This window comes from Phodopus roborovskii, unplaced genomic scaffold (assembly GCF_943737965.1).
Source record: "Phodopus roborovskii unplaced genomic scaffold, PHOROB, whole genome shotgun sequence".
In the NCBI taxonomy this organism is placed as follows: domain Eukaryota; kingdom Metazoa; phylum Chordata; class Mammalia; order Rodentia; family Cricetidae; genus Phodopus; species Phodopus roborovskii.
The window spans coordinates 41,410,597-41,433,948 of record NW_026126407.1 but is presented as its reverse complement, the minus strand read 5'-3'; positions in this window follow the sequence as shown (position 1 = coordinate 41,433,948).

The following is a 23,352-nucleotide window of genomic DNA, read 5'->3' as shown; positions in this document are numbered from 1 at the left end:
AAAGTTGAAGAGAGAGTTGAAGGGCATTTTTTCCCCCCACCATTGCTGGAAACAAGCGGAGAGGCCTGTCTGAGATTGAGAGGCTGTGGAAGGCTTTTACCTGTGCTTCCTGTTGCCTATCCAACAGGTGAAGAGATCAGAGCAGAGAGCCACAGAAACTAGTTAGAGGATTCAGCCAAGGCAGACACAGGCTGGCTGCTAGTAGGCTCGTGTGATTCTTATCTAAGATCATCCTGCCACCAGAGGGAAAGCTTGTGTCTATCCTCACTTGGGCTGCATCCTGGACCACCTTTCCTCAAATCTGCTGCAGTGCAAACTGAAGGATGTCAACATCTGCAGACTTACTTTGTGTTGTGTTAAACTCCCTGTGAGAGAAAGCAACAGTGGTTAGCCCACTCTGTGTTTCAAAGCTAATCTCTTTGAGACATCTGTACTTGTTCTCCAAGTCTGCCATAGGTCAACTGCAATCTAATTAGGACTTATATGACTTATTAGTAAGGTGGTAAAATACCTGCTGTTTCAGTAAAACAAGAAACACCAAATGCATCGATAGATGTCACAGTCTGTGCCAAGTGTGTGGTGGAGATTATTTCACTTAAGTCCCCAAACAAAGTGATTTCCCTAAATGATGATATAATTTGCATTGTACAGATGAGAGCCTGAGAAGTAAAGCACCTTAGCCAGTATCAGGCAAGTAAAGCTAGAGTTAAAGAATAAAGCTAGTAGTTCAGGCTCTACATTCCAAGTTCTTAGCAGTGTTATAACATGTGTGTGGACACACACACACTCACACACACACACACACACACACACACACAAAGAGAGAAAAGGAACACCTCATTCTCCCTTTCTCTCTTTCTCAATTAAAAAATACTTTTAGCAACAATATTTAACCTGGTCGTTCCAGGAGTTTTTATTACAATGCAGATTCCAGGGCCCTTGTTTCTGAACAGGGGTTTCACGGAATGTGCAAACTTCAAATTGTGTACTATAACAAGAAGCCTAAATGATGTAGACACACAACATCTACATCTATTGGACATGGTTGCAGAAGCATTGCTAGACAGATGGGTTTGTAAAGAGTAAGGAAAGTCCTTGGTGTTTTCAATCACTTTGCAATACTCTGATTCATATCCACTGATACAGTATCCTTGATTATGGGAGCTAGGCCTTCTAAACTGTCCAGTTTAAGTAGACTGCAATCAAATGAACCATTCTTATTTGAATATCTCCCCTTTGTCAGAATAGCTTCAAGATTTATGTTTTTGTCTTAAATAAGGTCTCAGCTGGGCTATGTTCTGTGTTTCATGGAAGCTGACACAATGCCTTAATGAAGACATAGGCAGAAAGAACAGTAACGTACAGAGGAGAGGAAGTTGGGACAGGGCGAGGTCACCAATGGAAGCTGGCACAAGCTGGGGTGCTGTCCAGGGGTGGGGGTGAATGGTTCAGTCTTTCTAGCGTACATCTCTCTTATAAATACTAGCCTGGTCATAGCTCCCCTGATCATTGTTAGGTGGCTTTCCTCTTCTTATCAATATGTAGGTGGAAAATAAAACCCAAACAGAAACATAAAAGCAAAGCAGCTACAGGATTGTTATTCTTCTCTGAAATGATGTTATTTATGCAATTTGCACTTAACGTCCTAGAGTCCATCCCATCAGGACCGAATGTATCAGCTTCCTTATGTTATTCATCATGATCCTTGTTAAGCACTTTAAAAATAATGCGCTAGAGCAGAAATAATAGCACAAGATAAATATGTATTCATTTTCCAGATGGTGGCCGTATAAAGGTAACATATTTCAGCATAATCCATCTGCTTGGTTTAGAATTCTATAATTCCAAGAATAAAATGAGAGAAAAATTTGATATATTACAATTATAAGTAATATATTAAAATATTATAATTGCAATCACAACACTAAGCTAAGTTAGATGTGACACCCACAAAGGAAAAAAAAAAAGTGATCATCCAGGTGGCTGGGCATATGGCTCTGGTGGTAAACTGTTTGCTGTGCAAGAATGAGGTCCTGAGTGTAGATTCCCCAGTAGCACATATAATAAAAACAGTAGCACAGTGGCACATATCTGTAATCCAGCTCCTGGGAGGCAACAGGTGGAACCCTGGAGCTCACTGGTCAGCCAAGCTCACCAAATTGATCAGCTCCAGTTTCAGTGAGAGACCCTGCCTCAAAATTTATGGTAGAAAGTGACTGAAGAAGATATCCAGTGTTGATCAGTGTCTCCACATGCATGAACATGAACAATTGCCCATATCACAAGAATACATACATGTACATGCACACAGATACTCACAGGTGGTGCATGCATACCCACACATACACACCACAGTCATCAAGCTTAGTGATAAAATAGGCATTGGGGATAGCCTCATCTCATCTACATAGCTACTTCAAGGCTAATTAGTGAGACCCTGTCAAAGAAGAAGGGGAGGTAGAAGAGGGAAAGGAAGATGAAAAGAAAACAGAAAGAAAAAATAGAAGTAATCATTTCATTTCTCGAGTACCTGCTAAGTGCTAGGCTATTTTCTATGTCTATTATTTGCCAACTTAGGATATAAAAATATTCATCATAGAAAGAAATACCTTTGTGAAAGGGCCTTATTTTCTCCTCATAAAATGCCAAGGATGGGATTTGCATTAGAAATAATTGTTCTCTACTTTGGAATATTTGGAATATGTAAGATTTTTTTCCCCATCACTGTCTTGCTACTCCAAAGCACCATCCATCTCACTGGCATTGGATCTTTTGATTAAATGGATGCAGTCAGATTATGAGTCATGTATCAAAATACAGGAAACAGATCAAAACTGTCACCATTCCCTGTGTTTGATATCTGAAGGTGAGTGCCCAGATGCTACACTGCTTCCATCTCACACTGTCCCCCTTGTGGTACTTATATTTTGGGAACAAAGTAAGGCAGTGAGTACCACTCACTTCCATTATCCACCAGCAGCATGCTACATTAAGTGTTGGATGTTTAACTTGATGCAAACACCTGTGATAGTTGTATCCCTAAGGAAGAAAATCTTGGCCTAGAGTCCCCTTTCTGAACATAAACAGAAAAGAAGTTGATTCGGGAATGGAAGGAAAGGGAGAGTGGGGGAGGGAATGGGAGAGTAGGGAGGGGAAACTACATTTGGGAGGCAAAATAAAAGAATACAATTAATCAATAAAGAGTCCCTTGGTTTCTCTAGGTTTTTCTTTATGCAAATAATGTAGTAAAATTGAAAATGCCATCCTACACAGACTGCACTAGATCAAATCATGTTCACAATAAGGAAATCCTTATTCATTACCCCACCGGGCCAGAGACTGGCACAAATACCGACCATTGACAAGCCAATGCCTTGAGCGCTTCACTCTGGAAAAAGGCTTTAGTTAGCATTTAGATAGATGACAGAGCATCAGACAGTGAAGTCTGCACTGGGCAGAAAAGCATCCAGCGTTCTCTGGGCTGTGTAAGCCTTCATGACTGGCTGACTAGATTGTGGACAAAAATGACTCATAGAACAAAATAAAGAGAAAAGCCAGTTTCAGCAATTTAACCAAAGCAAAAAAGAAATGTCCTGGGGCAAGATCTCTACATGCTTCATCAAACTCACCAATTAAAATTTACAAGGCTCCTTGAAGGAGACTGTACCCTTCTCTCCACTTTCATCTTCCGAGTCTCCTCTAGGTCACCCACTAAATCCATTCCCCAAATGCCCATGTTCTTTACATGTCTCCTCTGTTATATGGTACACAGGAAAACTCGATGTGGAGGAGCAGAGAGGCCATCAGACTTCAGAGGATATGCACAAGTCTGCAAGGGGATTAATCAGAAACTTGGAGCTCTAGAACAGAGGAGGAAAGGGAAGAATTTAACCTGAAAAATGTTGGGATTTTCAGAGGGGAGGCAGATATTGTTGGTGTGGCCAGATAAAATGGATCAGAGTCCAAAAGCTCAGCTAAAAGTGACTTTGAAGATCAAGGGTCAGGCAAAAATCTGACCAGCAATGAGCTCACAAAATGTAAAAGAAGGAACCATTAGATTGGGACTAGAATAAAAACAATTGGAGACTCTAGAAATGTGAGATAGTCAAGAGTGTGAAAAATGAGAATGAGATTCAGATATAAATCCCAAATTGGCAAAAGAGATACCCTCCCAAAAATTAAATACATTTTTAGTCTTTTATCTGCTACAGAGTCTTTCTCTATATCCAATGCTAGCCTTGATCTCAAATTTTTAGTATGAGGTATGAGCCACCATACCAAGCTTATCAAAGGCCAGTTATAGCTTTCATTTGAAATTTATGTAGCCTGTTTATGAAAAAATAGGTATACTAGATGGATATATTTAATAGTTTGATGCTATCTTTCTATGAAGGGTACATGAATAAAAACATCACCATAATATCTCCAGAAAACATATTATTTTTCAATTAAAATGAGATTCTTCCAAAGAGATTTCTCAGAATTGCAAGACTCTGTCTGTGTAGAGATCACATTTTTTTTTTTGGAAGCATACTCAATGACAAGAACTCAGGTTTTACTGTATAAATTTTACTTTTTACCTTCTGATTTTGTTGACATATTTTAAAAATTGAAAAAGAAAAGTAAAAGGCCAAATACCCCACATTGAAAATCACCACAAGGATTTCTGGTGACCATAATACAGTAAGAAACTGTCCTTATTACCTCCCAAACTTCATTTCTTCTGGTGTTCTTTGATATTCTATTTTCCAAACCACATGTTTCCCTGTTTTTTTTTCCCCTTGAGCAGCTAAGTGAGTTCCTGATTTCAGTCTTCAAAACCTGGAATTCTCTTACTTTCTGGGATGTTCTTATCCCAGTGACCATACTCTTCAGCGAGCCTAACTAAATTTTTACCTAGAAAATAACCTCCCTATGTTACTTTTTGTTTTCATCATGTTTTTTTTTTTCACCTATACTAATCCTACTTAGCTATGTGCTTCAGCCCCTATCGTCAGACCCTTCTGCTATAAGATTTATTACTGAAGAAAGAACACTTGAAATTGTATTGTTCATGTATACATTGGATGCTTAATAGTTACTTCATAAACTATTATCTACAGTGTGCTTCTTATGCCCTCATCCTCTTTTAGGCCCAGAAATCTTGTGAAGGAAAGGACTCTATCTCCATCATCTGTCAAGATTTGGTACTTGAAATCAGCCTGTGAAACATTTATAGAATTTATAAATGTGTTCAAATTTCAATCTGTGATCTTAAGTTGGGTGTTGTAGACCACACTCAGAATCTCAGCACTTGAGAAGCTGAGGCAGGAGGATTGCTGTGAGTTCAGGCTAGAATATAAAACACAGTGATTTCCAGTGTAGCATGGGCTACCGAGTGAAAGTCTCATTCTCCCTTGCTCCATACACATGCACACACGTACACACACATGTATGCACACACACACACACACACACACATTATCAGATTCTAAGAAATACATTGCCTATTTACCTTTACATCACAGAAACTGAGTGTTGGAAGGATTTTCCTACATGTTGATTAGCTTTGACTTTTGACTCAAGGATTAAAGAAACCACATACAATGAACTCACTCGGGTCTTCTCCAGATAATAAATAGTGCAAGGCTTAACCAAACCATCTCAGAATGTGTTTAGAAGATAGTGGTGATTCACTTTCAGTATAATGCAAAAATTTTTGTAAAGAAAACAAATTCTAGACAGTGACTAGCAACTTAGCTTTCTTTCTCATTTATTCTGTATGTACTATAAAGAAAAATAAAAAGATATCTACTATTTACTCAAGCAAAACATGGTATTATTACATATTTCCCCAAACAGTATAAACTAAATATTTGTCTTCATACATAACTTTGAAAACTCTAAACTTATAAACTGAGATAGGAAATAGAATAGCAGCTTCCTAAAAGAGAGAGATTAATTAATTAAAAACAATAAAAATTCTATTATGTAATTAAACAATCATTTAATGAGACTGTATCTATCTATTTATAGATGATGATAGATAGATAGATGGATAGATAGATGGATAGATAGATAGATAGATAGTCAAACTTTAGCAAAAGGGGTTTAGAAGACAGCTCAGTGAGTATACCATGAACACATGCACATACTATACACACACACATTTATGAAATGATGTGCTTTAAATATAGTCAATGAAAATAGTTGTGTGTGTGAGTGTGTGTATGAGAGAGAGAGAGAGAGAGAGAGAGAGAGAGAGAGATTCTCTGAGGATAACTTTAAATAGGTTGTCAATTTAGCAGAATTTTATCCTTGTAATTATTGGGCATATACTGATAGATTTGCTTCCTTTCTATCTGTTCATCCTTTGAAGCTCATCTCAGTAGCTATTCCCTATGCCTCAGAAATTATCATTGGACATTCCATATTACCTTCTTGGAAAGCTAGTCATCCTTGAGATCTGTGCTCCAATACCACTGATGAGTTGTCACAGCACTTTGATTACCCTCAATGGCCCATCAAACCCCAAGAACGATGTCAATCATCTCTTAATCTAAGTCCCTTAATATTACTTCAACTGTGTTTTGTCAGTCTGTTCAAATCCTCTTGCTCCATTCTGGAAGGGGAATTAATCTACATGATCCTTCCTGTATCTGGTTGGTAAAATAAAGCTCAAGTATGGCTTGGCCAGTTGGCTCTTCCTAGCCAGGACTGTGAATGTCTGTATTCAACACAACAGTGAATGGAAAGTTCAAATGGTGATTCAGAAGCATAAGTACAAGTTCCACAGATTAAACCTATTAGCCAGCTCTCAAGCAGAGCTTACACCATCTCTTCCACAGCCAAGTCTCCATTTATTCCTGTTTTCTTTGTTAACTTGGCTTTCTTGGCTTCCTTTTGAGTCTCAAAGCTACCTCCTATCATTTCAATAAGTTGTTTTTCTACTTATATTAATTACAACCTAGAATCCTGGCTCATGGAATGACAACCTGGCCAAAAGCATGGGACAGAGGAAAAGAAGATGCTATGGAAAGGAAAGGAGGCTGAGAACCATAGCAACACTCACTGCTAAAGACCCCTGAGCTAGAAAACCAAACCTGGATTGAGAGATATTTCTCAAAACAGCATACCAAACATCCCTAATATACCTAGAGGGTTCTTTCTTCTTGTCTTAGCAATTCTACCTCCAGTGCAATTCCTTTCTATGGAGAATCTCCTAGAATAGTGGTTCACAACCTTCCTAATGCGGTGGACCTTTAATATAGTTCCTCATGCATGTTGCCCCACCCCCAGCATAAAATTATTTTTGTTTCCTCTTCATAACTGCAATTTTGCTGCTGTTATGAATCATAATGTAAATATTTCTGGAGATAGAGTTTGGTCAAAGGGGTTGCGACCTCCAAGTTGAGAACCACTGTCCTAAAGTAATTCAGGATTGTCTATTCTTTTCTAACTAAGATGATTAAACATTAGCCATGTAAACACCAGTGCAGCTATTTTATGGGTGTGCTTGGAATTGTGGGAATCTCACTGAATCTTAAACTAGTAATGAACGTTTGAAAGAAAAATGAATCCAGGCATTGGGTCTTGCTGTGTGACATTGTATGTACAGTATTTTTCTTTGGTTTTTAATCTATTAAATGAGCCTAAGAGCAAGCCCTCATCATAGGTGTCTTGCAGAAATTCAGAGAGATAGCCCAGGTGAGACACTTAGCACACACGTGGCACAAGACAGATTCACTAGTGTTAGCTGAGCACATTAGCTCTTATAATATGGTATGGTAATTTCATTTTATTTTAATTCACATTGACACTATAACCTAAATCTAGAGCTGACATTGGAAATTATTTTCTGGAAATAGCTAGATAGGGATTAATTTTTAATTAATTGCTAACTAATTAAAGTAATATTTTAAGTATTATGGCCCAGACTACCTCAATCATCATTATTCCACTCTCTTGTGACATTGTAACAATCAGACACTATACATAAACTAATAGGTGTGTAATGTCCTGATGAAATTTCTTTGATAGGAGGCACTAAAATGTTAATTTTATGTAATTTTTCCATTATTAAAGATTTTTTTTCAGCAGCCTAACAAAGAAAATCAGTCTGTGGTTTAGGATTACAGAAAGAGGTTGCAGGTCGTGTATGGCCCAAAGTCTACAGTGTCTAGCCTCTCCTTTGGAAATAAACATGAGTGCAGTGACCCTCATTATGACGAATATATGTTTCAGACCTCCACCAGAACCTGCTGTTAAAGGACATGCTGATAGACAATATGGTACAACTTGATCAACAAAGCCAGCGCTGCCATGCTGAGATCCTTGGAGTGTCATGAATACCACGTCAAGTGCCAAGATTTCCTTGACGCTGCATTTTTTAAACTTTTGATAAAAAGTCACCGCAGCCATTCAAGCCCATTTCTACTTGGTTGTTAGAAGATTCTTTCTCCTTTCATTATATTAGAAACATCTTGAAAGGAAATTAACAGTTTGTCACCTTAACAGTGTGAAATTATGCAGATGAAAACTGTAATTTTTAAAAGATAATGTCTCTTATTCATTTATATTCATAAGCATTTACTAGAAATATCGATATTTGGAAGATTCTTTTTTAAAAAATAGCTTTGCAAATCATAGTAATATCTCTAAATTAAAAGGAATTGCTGAACTATGCTTTGGCATTATTCTAAGATCTTCTGCCACTCCCAACAAGCTATGCCTTAATTATTTATATAACACACCAGGATACATACACACCTACCTTCTTTTGACATAAAACATGTGGGGATAAAATATGTTCTATGCCCCTTGTTTCTTAGCTGTACCATATCACAATGTGCTTTATCAAAAAATAAACAGCATATTCAGATACTCACTAAAATTGATGTGTGTGTAGTGTAGAATCCATTGTATTTTTCTTAGCATTTATTCATACAAATGTAGTTTTTATCAGCACCCAAAGTTTGAAATTAGAAATAATTTTTGACAGTTCCCATTGGCCATTGCCCATCTCCTCCTTAAAAAAATTAAAGGTGGCTTCTAAGACCAGTATCCAATAAACGATTCTACATCTGTTGATCAGAGTTATACTTCCTTATTCAAAAAAAAAAAAATCACAAAAAGCTCCTTCTATATGCTTGGCTTCTCCTTCTGTTATTACCCATTTAACAGTAGTTTCACATACAGCCAGGCATGAGCCAAACAGGGCAATAATAAAAAATACTGACTTAATATAATTTGCTTCCATGGCTGCTGGGAAAGCAGAAAGCATTGAAAAACTGTTTTGTGTTTATTAGCGAAGCTACTGTAGAGGGTGATTGGGGTTGCATTATAAGGGGCCTGAAAACAGTTTTAGCACAAATGCCAATATGCATTTTAGAATCCAGTGCAATTTTAAGTATTTTCACTCAAATGCTTTTGCAGAGTCTACAACTCAAATAAGAAGGATATTGTGTTTTCACACCACCAGCAGCCACTGTAGTATTTGCTGCATTGATCTCTATTGTGAATGCTTCAAAACCTCTCTATTTTCATGAAATGTAATGGGCAAATATATTCCCTGGAATTCTGAGGTATGATTAGTTACCAAGCAATCAGAGAAATCACAGCAAGGCATACTTCTAACAGAAATTAGAAAGAGTAAAGATCACTTCTCTATTTATGTTACATAGCAAATCACACAATACCTCATCGATGGTCCTGTATATATTAGCTACCCAACATGGGCTGCTGGAGGCTCAGACATCAATGAAAAGATCTTTGTCAATTGCTGTATGCCTCATTATCTCACTAAGATTTCTTGGCAACAATTAACAGTTACCCAATTCATAGAAATTGCCTTTATTATTTTTGAAGCAGCTACTTTCTTTGGCTTTAATGACTAAGAGAATAGAGACAGATGTCTCTGTTGCTAGGGAGACTGAGTTTAAAAAAATACTTTGAAATGAAGTAAATAAGAGACTACCATCTTTTTTGTTGTTGTTGCTGTTGTTGTTTTAACGGATGATTCTGTTAGTTTTGAATTAACTGTTTGTTTTTAAAAACAAACCCATAGCAGTACTAGTTCTTTTAGGGAAATGAGCTAGAATACTTTATTATCATTCTTTTCTGAGAGTAATAAATCATCTTTAAAAAAAGAGAGAGAGAAGAAAAATAGGACCACCTGTGTACTCAGTACCAATTGAGGCTATTTTTCAGAAAGTGGCACTTGTTTTGTACTGCTACCTGAATTCAAGAGAAATTACCTTTTTTGTCACCTGCCAATCCTCTATTTTGAATACAGAACAACTCCGCCCTGAACTAGGAGTGCCCAGGACTTGCAGGAAAGCATGCCTGAGTTCTTCCCTCAGACCCAGTTTCACTCAACCACAGTTCCTATTCAAGACCACTAGAATCTGAGAAACAAAATAGTGCATGCCAAGCATTGTTGGAAGCCTGAACCTAACCTAAGGGATATGTCTTCCTTAAAAGCATCTTTTTACCTGTCCTCCTTGTTGCCTTTACTTCTTGATACATAATGATACACCTAAATTTTCATATGCTGAGACAAGCCCTTGCTACTCAGGCCCTGTCACCATTCTACTCTGAATCTCTGTATTCTTTAAAAGGCACGACACCTTACACAAATGGGGAAAAGGAAATATTTCAGTTTGCTCCCATTCTCCTTTAGGATCTGCATAAAATCACCTAAGTGACTTTCTCATCCTGTATTACCTAAACCATTTTCAGGCATCTGCACTCACTTTAAATATAATCCCCGGACCAAAACGCCATCAGTTGTCTGCTTTGCATTGATATTTGGATGGCAGTTTGAAAGACAGAAAACTATTCTTGCTCTTGATTGGTGAGTGTTACATGCTTTCACTAGAATTAAAAATTACCTATCAAACATGAAGAATAAAAAGTACCTCCCTCTTTTTGTCATAATTATAACTGTAACTTTGGTGTTATATTACAATCATAATCTCCTTCTGCTGAAAAAAAATAAAGGTTTTTTGTTTGTTTGTTGTTTGTTTGCTGGTTTTTCCAAATCCTACAGTAAACAATTCTACAAGAGACTTTAAACTTCCTGTACTTTTGATTGAGCTTCTACTTGGATCAGACAAAATTATTTTTGGGAGGTGGAGAAGGAACAGAGCCACAGTGATGAAAAGTAAACTCACACAAAACTGTAGGGCATTGTGGGAGAAGCGCAGTAACTCTGTGTTCCATGATGCTGAGTTCAAATCCTACTTCAGTCTTCACTGGCCTGGGCTTCCACCAACACTTAACTATTTGGAGTCCTAGTTGTGCTGATGGCACACTCTGAGCTTTAGTCACCTTATCAGTTTTCTGTAAAGATTAAAATGAGGTAATGAACATTTTTGGTCCTGTGACACCACTGAAGGAAACACTCAGTGTGCAGCAGAATTCATGGTTACCATTAGTATTTGTTAGCCAGTGTTCATGGAATTGTCATTGCACAGGAAAATTTAGCCTCCAGTTTGTATGAATCTTGGGGAGTCTATGGTCCCCCATGCCAGTTGTGTCCCTGCCACGCAGGGATAGCCACGTTAGATACCATTGTGACTTATTTTCTGTTGCAGCCTCCACTTCACAGAATTCATTATCTTAGAGTGTTGGATTAACTTTACTACTCAGTCCTTGATCATCCTGTCCAAACAAACTAGCTTGCTCTATTCTGAGATACATTCAGCAGTACACCTCCTGAGCGATACTGGTCCTGGGCAAAGACTACTCTCAGTCAGTCTTGACAAAGATCATCCTCTTTCATTTGAAATGTACCACAATACATGGTAGTTACTGAAATTTCTTGGCTAATTCCCAAAAATATACACTACTTCCTCATAGCAGAGAATCCTGGTTTTGTGATCTATATACTGAACACTTCTAGAGCAGATATATAAGTACTTATAGTATACAAGATACTATTCCATGCACCAAAAATACAAATGCTATTTAATTCAGAAATAGCCACTGCCTAAATTTTAGTCACAGAAAATAAAATGTTAAAACATAAAAGCAATAAAAGTTATTGTCTCTAGTGATTGCCTTGTCGAAAACAAATAGAAGCTAATTTGGTCTTGACCCATGCTGATTTTAGAGTGTTATGCAAAACAGGAGAGCAGTTCTTAGGCTCTCACTGGACAAAGCTTGAAGGTTCTGTTCATAGAGATCACAAGCAAGTTACTAGTGAGTGGAGAACAAAATACTCAAAAGGCCTGACCATATAAAGAACCAAGTATAGGGTATCACTACAGAAGGATCAGAGGGAACAAAAAGTGCCAAGAAGAAATACACACTACTACTCAGAGAAATCAGACTGCTGTCTTCAGGGAATGAGCACGGGGACAGCATCATGAGGTAGAACCAGGAAGGTGGGCATTAGGGTGGCATCTGGGACCAGTTGCATAATGCCATATGATTAGCATTTGTGAAATATGGATGCTTAAACTATACACTACATCAATTCAAACCACAATTGCTGTTAGTTAGAATTCAGGCACTGTCTGTGTGCACATGTGTGCATGTGTGCGTGTTTAAGTGTGTGTGTGTGTGTGTGTGTGTGTGTGTGTGTGTGTGTTGGGATAGACATCAGATTTATTAGATGACATTAAAGTACAGCCAGTATTGAAAGCCATTGATAAAGAATAATACTTGATATGGAGTTGTGATTGCTATGTCATTTTCATGCTCTGCTCGGGGTTATGTTTTAGTGTTTCATCTCTCCATTCAGTTTGTATTCTAGGCAGCTTTTCATTGTTATGTCTTTTCAAAACACCAACTTAGAGAACTATTGTGCACTAGATGCACAATACAAGACTATGATCGTCTTCTGCATGTCTCAATCTGCATAGAGTACACTGGAGAAATAGGCTCCTGCTTCCAGGCATATTCTCAATTACATTTTAAAAAGTAAACAGACAGGTGTGTGCAAACACCAGCACTTAGCAGCTGGCTCCCAAATATTTCCTCAAGGGAAATGAAGAAATTGGCTAGCGAGTCTGCAAAATCTTTGCCAAAGAAACAAAGTAAATTCTACCATTTTTGTTTTTAGAGGTAACACTATGACCATCCTGAGAAAGAGGGTCAAAGTTTTCAGATACTGATGAACATTCCTCAAGGACCACATCCTCCCAGAAATTGTGACATCTTCTAGAAATAATAAACAGTTCTACACAATTTTGAAAACGAAGGGTATGCTGGGCAGTCTTATCTGATGCATGTCACATAGAAAGCAAGAGGGAGGAAATAAGAATGGCATCATGGTATTTGGCATGATAGCTGACACTTGTTATTTTCTAAAGAACCCGTACAGAAATGTTTCTGGGTAGGCTAGCTGTGACATCTGTCCCCACCTGGCAGCCAGGGTTGGTTCTGATAAGATAGTTTTGCTCTACATTCTCAGTTGGTGAAGACGCCCCTCCTGACTGGAAGAGTATCCTCCAGTTTGGGTGATGGGAAATGCCAGGAGTATAGAGAGGTAACATAGGTAATATAGGAGATGACTAACACTATAGTTTTGGTTATTGGTGCCTGAATTGCTAATTGTTAAATAGGAAAGGAATGGCAGGTAAGGGCTCTCCAGCTCATATCAGGAGCTCACCTATCTGTGCTGCTCAAAACAGTGACCTGCAAGGAATGGCTGCTCTTAATCAGGGTTCTAAAGCCCCGTGATATCTGCTTTGACATTTGATTGTAGTCATTTCTGATTATGACTTTTAATTTGAACCTTGGCTTGACTACTAAATCTGACACAGGATATTAGCTGAGCAACCTGTGGAAACCACTCAGACACATTCTGTAAGGACAAAAGTACTAAAAGAAATAATGCATACAAATGACTGTATATGGAAATAATTCCTACAAATACAAAACAGTCAGTGAGTTTTAGAGGAATACCAATATGGATACAATGTGTTCTAGGAGAATTTGATACAATATGCTAGCTTTCCAGATATCTATAAATATTGCAATAGAATTGTGTGTGTGTGTGTGTGTGTGTGTGTGTGTGTGTGTGTGTGTGTGTGTGTGTACATGGAGGTGTATGTGCACATGGAGGCAAGAGGGTGACAATGCATCCCTGCAAAGTTGCCCACCTTATTTGTTGATATGAGGTCTCTCACTAAATGTGGAGTTCACTGATTTTGCCATGAAAGCTGGCCAGCTAGGATTCCAGGAAGCTACCCGTCTTTACTTCCCGTACTCTGTGACCATCAGATTGGAGACAGGCACTAACAAATGTAGGTTTTCCCTTCTGCTGGAAATCTGAATTGAGGTTCTCATGAATGCATGGTAAGCACTTTCCAGGTTGAGCCATCCCCCATGCACAACAAATATGCTTTTTCAGGTCACCCTGTTATTATGCTGAATACATAATTCTAAATGCACATCCAAACATCGAAGATCTCTAATAGCACAAAGGAATTTCACTGAGGTTATTTGAACCCACCATACTGCCCAGCCTTATCTTTAGCTATTGAGCTCCAGGCATCCTCCTGCCTCAGCCTTCCAGAGAGCCAGGACTAAAGCTTTACCACACCTTCTGATTATATCTGATTGTTAATATATCTTTTCTTAGAAAACTCCTCCATGTTCATTTTAAACCAAGTCTAGAAAAGAATACTATCTCTATGGTGACAACTGCCCCATTTTGCAGCACATATAAATTTATAGTGAACTTCTCTTGAATGCTGCTGCACCTTGCCTTTAAATTGTCTCTTGAAGTCACTGAGAGGTCAGGAGAAATTCTTTATCACTTAATGTCACCTTCGAGGGTACAAAGGAAGAATTTAGACTTAATTTAGAAATCTGGAATGGATAAATTTAATGATAAACTAAAACTATTTTATCATGTTAAAAATGGTATGTGATATGAGAAATAGCCGCAAACAATAAATAAAATGCATATATAATAATTTTATGCTTCTGAATACTTGATCAAGGCATTGTTTGAATAATTAGCACTTACTTAGCAAGTATTAGCTATAATGGCTGCCTAGGTTCTGATATTGACACAATAGATAAAAAGTGTTGAACTCTTTTTCTGTTTTATAATAAAAAATAGTATTTGTTAAATATGAAATGATTATTCTTTCAATGTTATATTCTGATCAAACAGTAGATAAATCAATCTGAGAAAAATTCAGCAAGACTAGTTGGCTAACAGCCTTTTTCAGGAGACCAAAAAGATAACAAGTTTCCTACAGAATGTTGTAAAAATACGTAGAGTAATGACTATATTTTTTTTTTAACTCTTTAGCAAGCAGATCTGGCCTATGATACTGTGTGGTTTTCAATTGCTAACTGTTACTAAGTTTCAAAATTTGTAACTCTTTTTTGCTATTGTTCTTAAATTTTAGCCTTTGCTTTAACATGTATCTATCTGCATCATGGGAAAATTCTGTCTGATTTATATAAACAGGAGGAAGTGGAATGATGCTCAGCTCTAAAGCAAGCCTCCACTGCAGAATGCGTGCATTCAAAAGTCAATTATGGATACTTCAGAAAGGTACTTTCAAATGATTCTTCCTTTCTCCTTTTAGGCAGGAGGATTTGTCAGCACTCACCAGTGTACAAGAAACTTGAGGGAATGTGTTGGGGAAATCTCATATTATATCTGTAACTTCCTTGCTCATGTTAGCCTGCAAAAAATGATACTACCAACTATTGCTTATAGCTGAATAAGTAACTACACACAAAGCATAGTTTTGCTACCAATGGTTAACTCCCTACATACAAATCTAAATTGGTAAGCTAAATTATGTATTTTATGTCAAGTGGAAGATCAAGTAGCTTTAAAAGGATTCTCTCAGGACTTCCTAAGTTTACACACCCTTGCACATAGAGTCAAAGAGTCTAGTGTACAATTATTTGGGTCTTGAATTATCCTGCTCCACATCCTGTTAGAAGAACAAAATTACCATGTGAGGGCAGAACCTTCCGGTCCTCAAAGGCCCTACTGACACATTTTTCAATGCAATGATGGTGATCCATGAAGACCCCTGACATGAGAACTGATTGTCTCCTTTGAGAAAACTCGAGGCTGCAAACATTTCTCTCCTGGTGCCTCTCATAGTCTTCCCAGGGATGACATCTGTGTGCACTTTGGGCCTCTTGAATCGATATAATACCTCAGTTTGTACCAGCGACATTTCATCTGACAGCAGCCAGTCTCCAAAATACTTCTACTGACACTGCTGGCCTCACTTAAGGTCACACAACTCTTAAACTTAGAATTCATCCACGTTTTCTTTCTATGTCAATCTCACAGCAAATGTTTAGATGGAACCGTGCACACATAAAGCATACTCAGAGAAGTTTCTTCATTGGATAGAATTGACTGCTTCCTTCAGAAAATGGTCACTGAGAAATTATTATATCTCAAGGACTTCAGGAGGTTTTCTGGACTTAGCTAAATGTAAGCCAGGAATCATTGCTCTCCTCCAAGGATTTAGATTCAGACAAGTGCCTCACTAACCCATGACATTACCATGCTTGTGGAGCATAAACGCCAGTGCTTTATAAACCTTGTCCTTGTATTATGCTTTTTTGCACCTTCCATTTTTCATCCTAGTGGCACTCCCTGGAGTTTGCTAAGATTCTCTATCTATTTCATGCCGTGCATTATTTCCCACTTGTATTTCTACTGTTAACTCACAACAGGAACTTTTTCCTATTATTGAAATTATAATCTCTTACTTTTATTTATCTTTAAAATGTCATTTATAAAGTACACAAAGTTTTCAAAGAAACACAATTATATGTTATGAATATATATGTATGTATATTGGTGTATGTAAAATAAAAACAATTTAGAACTCCTAATTGCAGGCTAGATACTATTGGCTAATGTAGCTCACCCTGAAACTACTGTTTCTTATGACTTATATTCCTCTGTTATATACAGCCACCAATAGATGCCTGAAAGCACAGATATGCTATAAACCACATAAGTGCTTATCATACATGTGCATCAATAAGGAAGTTCAATGTATAAATGATGCACAAAGATATGGACAACAATAATTAAATGGAATAATTCAAGCATCAAGGCAACGTAACAGTCAAATTGAGAAGTGAGATGGTTATATCAGGACTAACAGGGTAGGTAGTATATACAGCAGAGATACTCTGGACCTAGGTGTGATCTGCGCTCTAAGTGAAGGACAGAAGGTTATTATGAGATTCCTCCACACTACTCAAAGCAGCACAGCATTTAAAACTTACAAACTGTTTATGAATCTACCCATCTAGTATTTTAGACAAACATAGTTGACCATGGATCACTAATACCTTGGGGCAAAACCACAGCTACGTAGATATTTTATGGGATGGGTATAACAAAGTATTTTCCTTTAAGTAACAGGTAGGAAGAAATTTAAGTAGAGGGTAATATTCATTCTATGGCTGTGTTAATCATTTAGATGTTGTCCAGTGTCACGGACAACATGAATTGTGCTCCTTGTTAACAATGCAACATTAATGAAAATAGTTTGTAATCATAGGCAAGCCGGATTAATACTGTCTTATAGAAGAAACATAAAAGTTGAGAGGCTGAGAGTTGTCAAATCAGTAGCATTTGACACCTGGGATAAGGGCTTGCTAGATAGGAGGAAGAAGAGAAGGGTGGCATTTGAATCCCTCTGCTGTCATACATTAGGTGTCCGACCTTGGGGAGACTGTTTAATATTTCCGAGTCTCACTTTCCTCATATGCAAAATGAGATAATATCAATTCCTGTATAACATTGTGGTGAATGCTGTGAAGTGGCTGCAGTGAAAGTCTAACACAGCAGTTGGCATGTAATCGGCCTCAATAAGCTGTCATTATTATTCTGCAGTGTGCTTATCAAATCCCTACCTGTTATTTACAGCTCATTCTGTGCTATCCATTCTCTCTGAGGCTCTCCTTTTGCATTATGCCCACAATGATAACGACAATGATTATTCTCTCCTCTGAATTTTATATCACTTACTTCACTTTTTTTTTAAAGGACCAAATTTGATCTTTCAATGTAATTGAAACTTTTAGAAAGCAAGAAAAACTGAATTTAAAAATAAACTTACATTATCTAAGATAGTATATACAAATATTTAGAACATTATTACTTTTTAGTTAATTGGTTCTACATATTGCTGGAAATTTAACCCGATACCTTACGCATGCCAAGAAAATGCTTTGTTACTATGATGTACCCCAGGCATTGAGGTGTTTTGAAACAGGATGAGGTTAGCTATCTCAAATTGGTTTTGAACTCAAAATCCTCCTGTCTCACAAGGTTTCTTAAGTGGCTTCTTAAATAAGATGGGAATGTTATGTCATCCACCAGAACCTGGGAAGGTAAATACTGACTCAAAAAAAAGCAGGGAAAAAAATTCTGTTGAGTTTCTGCCTTTTGACAGTCCACGGAGCTGCATGTGAACTGTACTGTCTTCCTCTGGAAGAGAGGCAGTCCTCACTCACAGGAGAAGAAATGGGACAGCTTATGAAAAGGAAGCACTTCCTAGTAACCAAAGTACTACTCCATTCTAATTTCTAATTTCTACCCAGCCTATTCAATACAGTAGTAATGTGAAATTGTGATGTGAGGTTGTAAATGGGCAGCAAAAATACCTGAGATGTTAAAAATAATTCATAATTCAATACTATTAACAAATTCTAGTATGTCCTTATAGTGCAATCACGTAGAATAATTTCATTTTCATATACTTACATACAATCTTTGATATTAGTCATTGTTCTGGAATACACCATATTTCATGTACTGTTGCATGATGAAATGCATACCAGGAGCTATTAGAAGGTTTTCATACTGTTCACATTTTAAATGATTTAGAGGGAGACGTCTATACATATACATGCATATGTGTATATAAATATTTATATATGTACATACTATGTGCACAATTCTAACTGTCCTCATATAAAATATTAAACATATAATTGAAAGTTTATAAGATTTTTAACTTTTTAAATGTATAAGGATGTTTGTCTACATGTATTTCTGTGCACCATGTGTATTCCTGGTGCCCACAGAGACCAGAAGAGGGCTTTGGATCCTCTGAAACAAGAGTTACAGAATGTTGTGAACAACCATGTGGGTGCTGGGAATTGAACTCAAATTCTCTGAAAGAGCAGGTAGAACTCTTAGCCACCGAGCCATCTCTCTAGCCAAAAGTTAAAATCTTTTAAAGATTCTCAAATATATATATATATATATATATATATATATATATATTTGCAACCCATAAATCAAGACTCATGTCACAGAGCAGTGAAAAGTCCATTTACTCACTGTGCATGTCACCAGCAGATCTGCAACCAGGAGACACCCTCTCTGCTGTATTTTACTTTGCATACTATAAAGAAGTGTCATTCCAGGATCTGCTGAGTGCCACATTTTTGTTTTTGCATTTGTGTGTGTGTGTGTGTGTGTGTGTGTGTGTGTGTGTGTATTCTTTTCCTTGGTGGCCTTCCCTTTAGAAATTGTCACTGGGAAAGGGCTGCTATGTTGTGCAGGGTTCCTCAGCCCAGGAGCCTGTCTTTCATACAAGGAATGTACACATGTTAGAGACCTTAGCTACTGTGCTATGTCCATGAGTCATTATCACTACAGTTTGTTATTCTTAAACATGTATGGATTTGGCTGATGAAAATTTTATTTTCCTTAACCCTTCATTTCTCCCTCAAAGCACTATTTCAGTGTTTGTTCATATCTTTATTTTGATGGAGATGAATATGGAACAAAGTCGGCCAGAAACAAGAGTTTCCTGCACTTGATTACTTCCTCTATAGGCCTGACACCTTACAGTCTTTTATTCTTTATTGACATGCCTGCCTTATGACCTTTTCTCTAGAGTTTGGTAGAGTATGCAGCCACCAAAACTCAGTACACACAAAACATATACACTCACACATAAGCAGATAACCAATTACTTTTAAGCATAGTATTTTGACTCACCCATGAACAATATCAATTTATGTATAATCATATTTCATTTATATTAAACTGACACATCAGTCCCCGTTTCCATTTTTGATGTTACCATAAAATTAGACTTGTCATATAGAATTAATTTTCTGTATATTTTTGCAATACTATATTAAATTTTTGGTTACTATAATCCTGTACTATTTGTTCGCCTGAATTGCCAAGGTTTAATGAAACAAAAATAAATGTGAACTCTGATTTTTAAGGCTGTTTCTCAAGAGTTACTTGAGTTACTCAAAGACAGTCTGTCTCAATTTTCTACAGAGACTAATTCAAATGGCTGCTACCAGTTTCCAAAGTCAAAAGCTTGTGGACTTTACACTGTATCTCAATGAAAGTTGCCAAACACAAGACCAGGACATCCCTGCCTCAACATAAGTGAGGACTGGAATAGAAACTAAACAATTCATTGTTTAAAAACATATGTGACAATTTATTATGGCATAGCATATCAGGTCATATGCTTTATTATTCTATGCCTTTCTTTGGAATGAGCTCATTTTGTACTTATTCAAAACAAACAAAACAAAAAGCTAAACAGGGGTTAGTGATCTAGAGAAACAGCTTTAAGAATAAAAAATATTCATTCCCTTTTTTCTCCCTCATTCCTAGTTGAGAAAATTTAGATTTTTTTTTTATCTAATGAAACCTCAGATTTGAAAAGCCATTGATGAGTAAAACATGCTGACTTATACAAAAGAGAACAATGGTTTAGAATACATACATGTTATTTATCTAGAATTCCTTTATCCTTTCCCCTTAATACTTGCTGCTTTAAAGCACCATAGACATTACATATTAGTTCTGATTTTGTGGCTTTTATTATATTCTTTTAATTTCTGTGAAAATATCTCTTGAAATGCATAATATTGCCTGACTTTATATGAGAGAGTGTGAAATATTTAAAGGAAACCTGCCATAAATCTCACAATGTTCAAAGGCAACTCAGGCATGTAGTGTGGAAAAAACATCTCAAAATGTGTTGATCTTAAAGGTTAGCCATGGAGTAGTCGTGTGTCGTGGTAAAGAGTGTTTTTCTGCTGGCAGAGAAGGAGATGACAAGAGAGCTCGGTGCTGTGCTTTCTATGTGATGCTAATAATTCCAGCTCTTATACTGAAATGTGTTAATTTCATTTCTTAAAAGAGACATCACCACTTATATACTCAACACCTAGTGTGTATTGCACACCTTTCAGAAGGGGTTGGGGGGAGCTGAGAATGTCAGCTTGCAATCTACAGATAGGGAGGAAAATCTATACAACACCCACTGCAGGACTCTTGCCTAAAATACAACTGTGTACTTCATTTTGAAACCGAGTTATATTTAAACAGCATAAGCAATTGGGGGGAAATAGGTTATACTGTTAACTTTGATGGAAACAATCCTTAAAAGTAGGGGCCTTTTCCTTGCTGGGTTTTAGTTTTCTCCTCAATCTAAGTAGTGAAAAACTCAGCTCCAAATTATGCCCTTCTTATTAATAAAATCATTCCTTACATTTTATCCTGGTCTGGCTATAAGCCCATCCTATGGCTTTGGAAATGAGATCCATATGAACAGGCTCTACACTTAGATCTAGTTTTTTATAAGAAGACAAACTGTAGTTAGAAACATTTTATACAGCTCTCCCAGTTAAAAGTGATCACATAGAAGGGTTTTAGATAGAATCCTGGCATTGGACACTGACTCACTTACTGTAAGAGCCAAAAGAGTAGCACTTGCAACTTCAGGCGTAAGCAAGCCATAGTGAAAATGGAAAGTCAGAGGAGGAGGAGGAAGGAAGAAAGGTCACAGTGCAACCCTAGGGGAGTGTGTACAAAGCCTCTCTCTATCTGACAGAGCCATGCTCATTCACACTGTTAGGGCTGGAAGTGACACTCTAGATGAGCAACAGAGGGCAGAAGCCTTGCAGAGCCTTTTCCAAGTAGGTAGGCATCTTGAAAGCAGGTTCACTGTCATTAAAAAACTCATATCACACTGTAAAGAGACTGCTTTCTGTAAGTGGATAGTAGTTTTCTGTAAGCCAAGGCCTGCCCTACCCACCGGCTTGCTAGAGAGCCACAGTCTAAAACAGTTTTAGTTTCAGCAGTTAAAGATTAAAATACTGCTCTAATTAGATGATAAGAAGACATCATTAAAACTCTTAAAAAAATGTAAGTATTGGCAGAACCGTGTGCTAGGCAGCTCCCTGAAGAACATCCATGGACCTTAGCAATGAGTTCAGGTTCTGGTATGCTTAGCTAGAAATTCTGAAGTTTGTCTTTAATACCCAGGGAGTGTCTCAAACCTCTTATAACCTTTTATGTTTCTTCCCAGATCACCAGGCAATTACTCATTGTCTTCACTAAGCTCTGTCTCTTCCCTCAGCCTCCATACATTACAAAAGCACAAAGACCTGTTTTCTAGAAAAGCAAGTCACATGACTGATGACCTGCCAAGATTCAGATGACAACAACAGAGAGAAGAGTAGCAGGGACAAGGTCAAGGAAACTCTAGAACAAATGGAATTGCCCCATACCTCATTCTTCCAGGTCTTGCCCCATAAAATTCCTTTCTCTAACTCTGAAGCTCCGTGGTGTGTTACTTGTCGAGGGAGGACAGATGGGCTGGTATAGAATATGCCAGAGTCTTGGGTCTGTTTCACCATACGCACTCTTATTTCTTCCAAAATTGACAACGCAACATGCCTAATGGATTTCCTAAGCACTTGATTATATTCCTTAAGAACTAAAGCAAAATAGACACAAGAATTTTCCACCAAGAGACACTGGGAAGGATGATGGAAAGAGGCACAGCAGCCTTGAGAAGAGAACTTGGAGAAGTCAGAGTGGCCCCTCTGTCCAGTGCAGACTACAACAGCCAATTTGAATCTCACTTCCAAAACAAGAGAACAACTGTGCCACAGAAACAGTTAATTTATGCAGAGTGTCGTTTGTTCAGCTGGGAATCTTTCTCAGCATGAACACGCAGTATGATCCAGACAGTGCTGTTAACTAGTTTACTAGAAACTTCTTGCACAGGTTGTATACCCAGAAAAAATTCAAGGGGATGAGGGGATGTGATAATTTAGCCCTGTCAGACAACAAAACAGTTACCAAAATGCATGTACTTAAGTTTCTTGCCAACAAGGGGGAACTAGATTTGCTGGCAACACTTAACATCCATTTATCTCTACCTAGATGTGGAAGTACTAATTCAAACCCACATTGCATCATCTAATTTAACTGCAGCTTCTTTGAGAGCAACATTCAGCTTTCCATAATCTTCATATGTACTTTTTAAATTGCTCCAATCACATAATTAAGTATTAGTATTTTAGGAACACATTCTTGTTGTATGTGTTTAAGTGACCAACTTTGTGTCTAAACCC